Source organism: Pinus tabuliformis, chromosome 4_2 (genome assembly GCF_031772625.1).
Source record: "Pinus tabuliformis cultivar Carrire ecotype Pingquan chromosome 4_2, CPIR1, whole genome shotgun sequence".
Classification (NCBI taxonomy): domain Eukaryota; kingdom Viridiplantae; phylum Streptophyta; class Pinopsida; order Pinales; family Pinaceae; genus Pinus; species Pinus tabuliformis.
In genome coordinates, this window is record NC_142304.1 from 386548664 (window position 1) to 386557487 (window position 8824).

The window sequence follows — 8824 nt, forward strand, 5'->3', positions numbered from 1 at the left end:
GTGATTTATTTAAAAATAAAAATAAAAAAATATATAGTATGGATGTGGTCCTTACACTTGGTATCAGAGCTATGTTGAACCCTTGAGACCTATGAGCCCATGCGTGCATGACGAAAATAAATTACTTTGGCAAATCAAATTTAAAATAAAAATAAAAATAAATAATTTTTTTTTGACCGGCAACAAGGGAATACCAGTAACAACAAAGTAAGCGGAGTCTTGTCTTTTGGTGAATAGTACATATGTGTTGCAATAATATTTTGATCTTAGTTAAATATATGTAATTGTTATGATATGTTTCCTAAAATTAATTTCAGAAATGTGTTAGACAGTGCTAAATAAATTTGAATTCCCAATGTGTTTCTCTTCTGGTTGTATTTTACTATGATTTATTTAAAAATAAAAATAAAAAAATATATAGTATGGATGTGGTCCTTACACTTGGTATTAGAGGTATGTTGAACCCTTGAGACCTATGAGCCCATGCATGCATGAATAAAATAAATTACTATGGCAGATCAAATTTAAAAAAAAATAATAATAATAAATTTTTATTTTTATTTATTTATTTTTATTTATTTTTTTTGCATAAAAACAACGCTAGGAGAGATCCAAAACGGCTGATAGGTATACGACGGCTAATTTAACTGTTATCCAACTCTTTTATTTGGCATAAAAACAATGAATGGAGCCAGATATATAAATCGAGCTGCAATCACGTTTTGATTGCGGCAATGTGAAGAATCGTTGTATCATTTGGAGGTCTGAGACTCTTTTGGCATCTGATCTTGTCTTCGTTGGAGGAGTTCTATCTCAGGAATTTATTTTGGGTTAAGGTTTTTCAATTTGGAATTTTTGTTGTTGTGCAGGACCTTGAGTCCTTTCTTTTTGCAGATGGTTTTGTGTTGAACGTCTGAGCACATTGTTTACATTTTTTGAGATATGTGTTTGATTTAAAATGTGCATGTTTCCAATGCCAAGAGTCTGATAATAAAGTATACATCTAATTTCCAAAGCGAGTTTGAAAAAAAAAATGCGCGTGGGACAAAATGCTAGGTTGTGTCTAGATCCAGAGAGTATGAAATTTGCAAGAAACACTATCGGGACCAAACCCTTACTTAAATAATAGTACACAGTTTCAGCTTTGCGCTTAGTCAAAAGAACATTTGCATTATATGGCCTGGATTATCATTAATGGAAAAGAATTGGAATTCCTTTCGACGAGTTTGTAAACATTCTTTAATCTGTTGGCCCTGCGAGTTGATCAGAAAAACCTAGAACATTATCTTCTATATTCCTGTATCTTTACTTATCATATTGACCAAGTGATTGTTCCAGAAATAATTATAGAATATGGTCAAGAAGTTTTGAGGATCGGTATACATGTGGACGAGTTCCTGAGGAGTTTTTGTTATAGGAGTGTACACATTTATGTGGATGTTGAGGTGCCTCATTTGTTTTTACGTGTGACAGTACTTTCACAAATCTTGTTTACACCTCTCCTTCGCCATTCATTTCTCCATGCTCGAGGTTGAAGTATTCTGTTTGAAAACCATTAGAACTAATGTTCACAATTGTTGCATTGGGATCAGACTTTTAGTCTATTAAAACCATAGGGGTTGGGGCAATACCTCCATCAGAACCTGAAGACTCTTTTCTTGAATCACCAAAAGCTTGACATCAATCCTATTCGAATTAAAAGAACATAGAGGTGGTAGGTGGTAGTCGTTAAATCAGGTTCGCTTTTGGGCTTTTTGAATCCACGTATTGTATCATCATTAAGATGATTGATCCATTGATCTGGAGTTCAAGTGGTAAAGCACAATAAACTCGATCCAGTGATCCGGAGTTCGAGTTGTAACGCGTAATACACTTCGGGAATCACAAATTTTCATTACTCATAATAACAGCTAGATCTATAAAGTCGATTAACTGGAACCTTCATAATCCCTATGATCAAGTGCCACAAATTTCTCTATTTGTCAGTCAATCTGCCAACACCTCTTGTCCTTGTTTTGTTGTCATTGAGTTCATTATGCTATGAGATTCTATATTATGATCAGCACAAGCAAAAACAGGTAAGGTGGAGGTAGGGTGATCGTCATATCACTACTTTCTCCATCTCCCCTCGACCCTATGGTGATTTCCCAATTTATTTATTTTTTTAAATACAAAATAAGGGTGATCGTTTTTGTTCCTTAACTTCGTCCCTTAAACCTCCCTCCCTGGTATCACCATGAAATCTTGCTTTTGCAACGATATGAATGACTGTGCAGCAAGTTTCTATTGTGTGCCGAAAATGGGATTGCTTTCCTACCCAGTCAAAAAAATAAAAATAAAAAACATTCAACATATTGTCTTGTATTTTGTTTATTTTGATCCTCAGATGTCGCTTCTTTGCATCTCTGCTCCTGTTATGTTATAGAAGAAAATCAACTCTGACATGAGAGGTTCACCCAAATCTGAAACGAGTGTTCACTTTATACGTAAACTCATCTTACAAATCGTAATATCTACTGCCCACAATTATCTGGCATTCGAGTTTTCCATTTTCCTTTTTTCCTTACTATTTCTTGTGGGGCAGGGGAAATTGCAATCAATTAAAAATTGCTAATAGTTTTGTGACCAAACTTTGAAATGCCATGTATATTTGGTTTCAAGAAAGTTTTGGCCGATTTAGTTTTGGAATTCATCTTGTTATCATCTTGTCGTTTTATTTTTACAAATATCGATCCTGTAGCAATACCACGTTTACAAATTTATATCACCATACCTGTTGTGATGACCCAGGAACACTATTTGCCATGTAGTTTTCATGTCTTCAATACTTCATTGCTGGAATTTGGCTTAACATCCTAATTAATATTTTCATACTTATGCATTTCTGAATTGACCATGACGTATTACCTAAATTTAGCTTTCTTTTGGTGTTATTTTTAAGACTTTATCATTAGGTTTGAATGCTTGTTTCAGAGGTATATTGGTCAGACAAAGGTTTTCAATTCTTTTATTTCGAAATAACTTTTTGAGCTACTTTCCATTGATGTAGCAGTCGAGCTGGTATGTTTGGTTTCATTATGAGTACATCAAGGTTGAGATATCATTTTAGTCACCTTAATACAGATGGGTGATTCGATTGTTGCTCGACAACATCTAATATCAGGTTTTGCTTGCTATATTTCATTAGAAAAAAAAGGGCTTTGTTAATCAGTTGACGGTATTCTAATTTTGGGGGTTGAATAGTTCTCCTGTAATGCTTTGCATGGTGATATAACCACGATTAGAAGTGCATTTTGGTGACCTATGGTTTGTGAAATTCGCGCTTGTAGCACATTGATGGAAATAGGTCTGAATATTTGTCTCATTTTTTCAGTATTTAAAAGTTTTGGGGTGCTTCAGAGATAAATGGTAATAGTTGCATCTTTTGTATTGTGCACTAGTAAGTTTTGGGCCTTGTTGGTTTCTGGGCATTTTAATTTAGCTTGGGACAAAAGAATAATAAAAAGTTTGGTGTGGAGCATGATTATTCAGAGGTCTTTGTTTTAGCCAAATGTATACCCCAGGAAGTTTGTACACCCCTCCACGTGGGCGGGTGTCGGGGGGGGGGGGGGGGGGGACTTGTCCTTCCTGCGGGGGTTCGGAGGGGCCGATCCCCCCCCCCCGGCTGGGGGGTCCGGGGGCCAGCGATCCTCCGACGGGGGTTTTGGGGGCAGTGCTCCAGAAGCTAAAAACAGATTTAAAATTGTCTTGTAAAAGTATAGTAATTTCTAGTCAATCTGGGCTATTCATTAGGCGGATGATCTGACAGTAGAACTTATGTTTAGGGTTTTTTTCCCTAGAAGGATACCCCTCTCTTTGTATGAGGGTATTTTATTTGAGGCTGTGTAATATATGTGTATTCTCTGAGCGAGAAACATAGGGGAGACTGTGAGAGAAAACAGAGGATATTACAACGGATCTATTGTAGGTTGTGTCTCTTCATTTTGTTGGATAATAGAAAGGAAGGATTGATTGTTTGGGGTGGACGTAGCCCAAACTGGGTGAACCACGTATATCTGTGTCTCTCTTGTTTTATGTGTTTTCTGTGTTTATATTTCTGCAATATTTTATGTGTTCCATTGCTCTGTAATATATAATTTTCTAACAACTGGTACCAGAGCCGAAAGCCTATTTGGCTGATAAAATCGCAGGAAAGAAGGGTTCCTCATTCGAGTGGGAGCAATGGTGGAAGATGGTAAGTTTAGGGTTGAGAAATTTAACGGCCAAAACTTCTCATTGTGGAAGATGTAGATGGAAGATTATCTGTATCAAAAAGATCTGTACCTACCATTGAGCGGAAAAACAAAGATGGCGACGGGTATGACAGATGAAGAATGGAACCTTTTCGATAGAAAGGCACTTGGAACAATATGGTTGTGCCTCGCAGCGTCGGTCGCCTTCAACATTTCGAAGGAAACAACAACAAAGGGTTTGATTAAGGCGTTGGAGAAACTATATGAAAAACCTTCAGCCTCAAACAAGGTATTTCTTATGAAATGGTTATTTAGTATGAAGATGTCGAAAGGTGGATTTGGTGTAGACCATTTAAATGATTTTAACACTGTTACAAGTCAGTTATGTTCTGCAGGGGTAAACTTTGATGATGAAGTCAGAGCTTTGTTATTCTTGTGCTCATTGCCAGAAAGTTGGAATGGCTTAGTAATGGCCATTAGTAACTCTGTTTCTGGATCTAGTACTTTAGAGCTTGATGATGTTTTCGGTGCTATCCTTAGTGAGGAAATGCGATGAAAAAGCTCCGGTGAGACATCAGGTAATGCTTTGAGTGCCGAGTCTAGGGGAAGAAAAATGGAAATAGGAAAGAGCTCATGATATCGCAGTAAATCAAGGAAAGGCAGATCCAAGTCCAGATCGGGGATAGTGTGCTAGAAATGCGGAAAGAAAGGACACCTAAAGAAAGACTGTAGATCTCAGAAGGGAAAAGAAAGAGATGCACAACAAGAGAAAAATCATGAAGCAAATGTGACGGGTGAGGTGTTACAAGATGCTTTGATTATTTCTTTCGAAAATATTACTGATTCCTGAGTGGTAGATTCAAGGGCCTCATTCCATGCCACACTTGATAAGAAATACTTTCATGACTATGTTCAAAGAGATTTTGGACAAGCTCATTTGGGTGATGATAAGCCCTGTAAAATTGTTGGAATGGGTAAGGTTCTTGTAAAACAGCAAAATGGAAACCAATGGCTACTAAAGGAGGTAAGGCATGTTCCAGATCTAAAGAAAAATCTGATTTCAACAGGGCAGTTAGGTGGTGAAGGTTGTGTGACAACTTTCACAGATAAAGCTTGGAAGGTCACCAAAGGAGCCCTGGTAATAGCAAAAGGCGAAAATGTTGGTACATTGTATTTATGCAATGGTATTTCTAACTCTGTTAATGCTTTAACTTCCAAAGGATCAGATGTAGCGTAATGATATCATAGGCTCGGACACATGAGTGAAAAGGGGATGAAGATTCTTCACTCAAGGAATTTGTTGCCGGGTTTGAAGAATGTTGATTTGGACTTCTGTGAGAATTGCATTTATGGAAAACAAAAAAGAGTCAGATTTCTCAGACTTGGGAAAGAAAAGAAGAGCGAAAAATTAGAGCTTGTGCATACAGATGTATGGGGACCTGCTTAGGTATCATCTCTTGGTGGCTCTCATTATTATGTTACTTTTATTGATGATGCAACTAGAAAAACTTGGATTTATTGTATTAAGAATAAATCTAATGTATTTGATACTTTCAAGAAATGGAAAGCTTTGGTTGAGATTGAGACAGGAAAGAAATTGAAGTGTCTCAGATCAGACAATGGAGGTGAATATTGTAGCAAAGAGTTTGATAGATACTGTTCAGAGCATGAAATTCGCAGAGAGAAGACAATTCCAAGAACACCACAAGAAAATGGTGTGTCAGAAAGGATGAATAGAACAATCATGGAGCGTGCAAAGTGCATGAGATTGCATGCATGATTGCCTTTATAGTTTTGGGAAAATGCTGTATATAATGTTGTTTATCTAATAAACAGAGGGCCTTCAAGTTCCTTGGATGGTGGTGTTCCAGAGGAAGCATGGACAGGTAAAAAGGTAAAATACTCTTTTTTAAAGCCTTTTGGTTGTGAGGCCTTTGTCCATACTGATAAATAAAATAGAACAAACCTTGAGGCAAAGTCAAAGAAATGTACCTTTATTGGATATGGTGTTAATGATTTTGGTTATCGCTTATATGATTACGAAAATCACAAAATCATTAGGAGCAGAGATGTAATATTCAATGAAAAGGTCTTGTATAAGAATCAGTTGCAGGAAAAGAAACAATAAAAAGAAACAAGGAATGCAGTTCTTGATGAAATCACTGAAAAAGTAAAGGCGCTTGAAAATAATAATAATCAACAACCACAACAACAACAACCACCACAATAGCAACAGGCACCCCAAACACTTGAAAGTGGTGTTAGAAGATCTACCAAGATAAATAGACCCCCTGAACGATACTCTCCTTCATTACATTATTTATTGTTGACTGATTTCGGTGAACCCGAATGTTATGAAGAAGCAATGAAGGTTGAAAGCAGGAATAAGTGGGAGGTAGCCATGGAAGAAGAGATGGACTCCTTAATGCATAACCAGACTTGGGACTTAGTCAGGTTGCCTGCAGGAAAAACTACATTGAAGAATAAATGGGTTTACAGGCTGAAGGAAGAAGATGGAGGAAAACAGAGGTACAAAGCTAGACTTGTGGTGAAGGGGTTTGCATAGAAGAAAGGTATTGATTTTGATGAAATATTTTCTCCTGTTGTTAAAATGACTTCAATCAGAACCATTTTAAGTCTAGTAGTAGTTGAAGACTTGCATCTTGAGCAGTTAGATGTAAAGACAACCTTTCTCCATGGGTATTTGGAGGAAGAGATATATACGCAGTAGCCACAAGGATATGATGTGAAAGGGAAGGAGAAACTAGTGTGCACGTTGAAGAAGAGCTTGTATGGCTTAAAACAGACTCCAAGGCAGTGGTATCTAAAATTTGATAAATTTATGTCTGAACAAGGTTATACTAGATGTCACTCTGATCATTGTGTTTATCTGAAAAAGCAAAATGATGGTAGGTATATTATATTGTTATTGTATGTAGATGACATGCTTGTTGCAGGGTGTAACATGCAAGAAATAAATGTGCTCAAAAGAAAATTGGCAAATTCATTTGCAATGAAGGATTTGGGAGTTGCAAAACAAATCCTTGGTATGAGAATCACTAGAGACAGGAAAAATCGCAAATTAACATTGTCTCAGAATGAGTACATACAAAAGGTGTTGAAAAGATTTAATACGCACAATGCAAAACCAGTTAGTACACCTTTTGCTAGCCATTTCAAACTTAGTAAGGAAATGTGCCCAAAGACCCAAGAAGACATGGATTATATGTCTAAAGTTCCATATGCATCAACAGTTGGAAGCTTAATGTATGCAATGGTCTGCACAAGGTCTGATATTGCACATGCAGTGGGAGTTGTAAGCAGGTACATGAACAATCCAGGAAAGGAACATTGGATGGCAGTGAAATGGATTCTCAGATATTTGAAAGGTACCACAAATCAAGCATTATGATTTGGTGGTTCAAACATTTCTCTATAGGCATATGTTGATGCAGATATGGCAAGTGACAAAGATAACAGAAGGAGAACTACAAGATATGTATTTACTGTAGGTGGAACAACTGTTAGTTGGGTTTCAAAATCCAAAGTGTTGTTGCACTTTCAACAACAGAAGCAGAGTATGTTGCTGCTGTTAGTGTCAGTCTTTACAGCCTTCCTCCAGTGATCAAATGTGCTCTTACATAGTGATTTTGAAATGTCAAGGTCAAATTTTGTCATTTCAGTGAGTCTTCAAGCAAAATTTGGTCACTAGGCATTAGGTCTAGGGTTTGCCTAAATGTCAGTCCATGTCACTATTCAGCTGAGTCTATCATCATTCATATGGTTGTCATTATCATATCAGTGTCTAATGAGTCATTTTACACCTGGTCCATGCTTCAGTTGCCACCCAGGCAAGGTCATTTCCCTCTCCTAGGGTTTTGAAGCCAATTTCTCTTGGATGGTCAAATCACCGGCAAAACTTGTTTCCTGATGTTCATACACCCTCCCCTATCCTTAAAATACCTTATCAAACACTTCCCAACACTCAGATCCGCCAAATTCCTCATTTTTCCACAAACCCTAGTTTCTAGCTACAACCTGGCAATTTTCTAGGTTTGACCTGTGTTTTGTCCTTTTCGACCCCTTCCCCTCACTCAATCTCTGAGATTCCACTTTCCCCTGCTTCCTAACATCCCTCCCCACTCCCAAAAATTTCCCCAAGAATTTAGAAGCCCTCTATCCCCTTCATCTCGCTCCATTTCGACAAAATTCCTTGCTTCACACATCGGGACAAGTCGCACTCAAATGATGTTCCAGAGCAATCAAAGATGAATTTTGCAAAACTGAGAGAGGTTTTTGTCCACAACATGCCAAGGAAGAAAAACCTCTTTCACTTTTTACACAGGTGTCATGGTTTGAGAGAAATGTCAAAAATACCGGTGAGAACGAAGGTGCTCCAAGGACGGTTGGCCAAAGCACAAAAACGAAGGAAAACGCCCGATCCACTCCAAATTTTGGCCAAAGCCTCTTTGAATGAGCATGGTACTTGATTGGGGACTCCCAGCCCAAATTTCAAGAAATTTGGAGAAAATTTTGTCATTTGTGAATTTTTTGTGCAATTTACAGGGTTTGGCCATTGGAATGGTCTCACC

At 37.4% G+C, this 8824-nt stretch overlaps 1 non-coding gene across 1 annotated transcript; it reads left to right on the forward strand.

Moving 5' to 3' along the window:
• The first annotated feature begins 3037 nt into the window (after positions 1-3037).
• Positions 3038-3153, forward strand: LOC149169580 (small nucleolar RNA snoR111). The gene has a single exon (XR_016259992.1). It is a non-coding gene; the product is annotated as a small nucleolar RNA snoR111 (small nucleolar RNA).
• The last annotated feature ends 5671 nt before the right edge of the window (positions 3154-8824 follow it).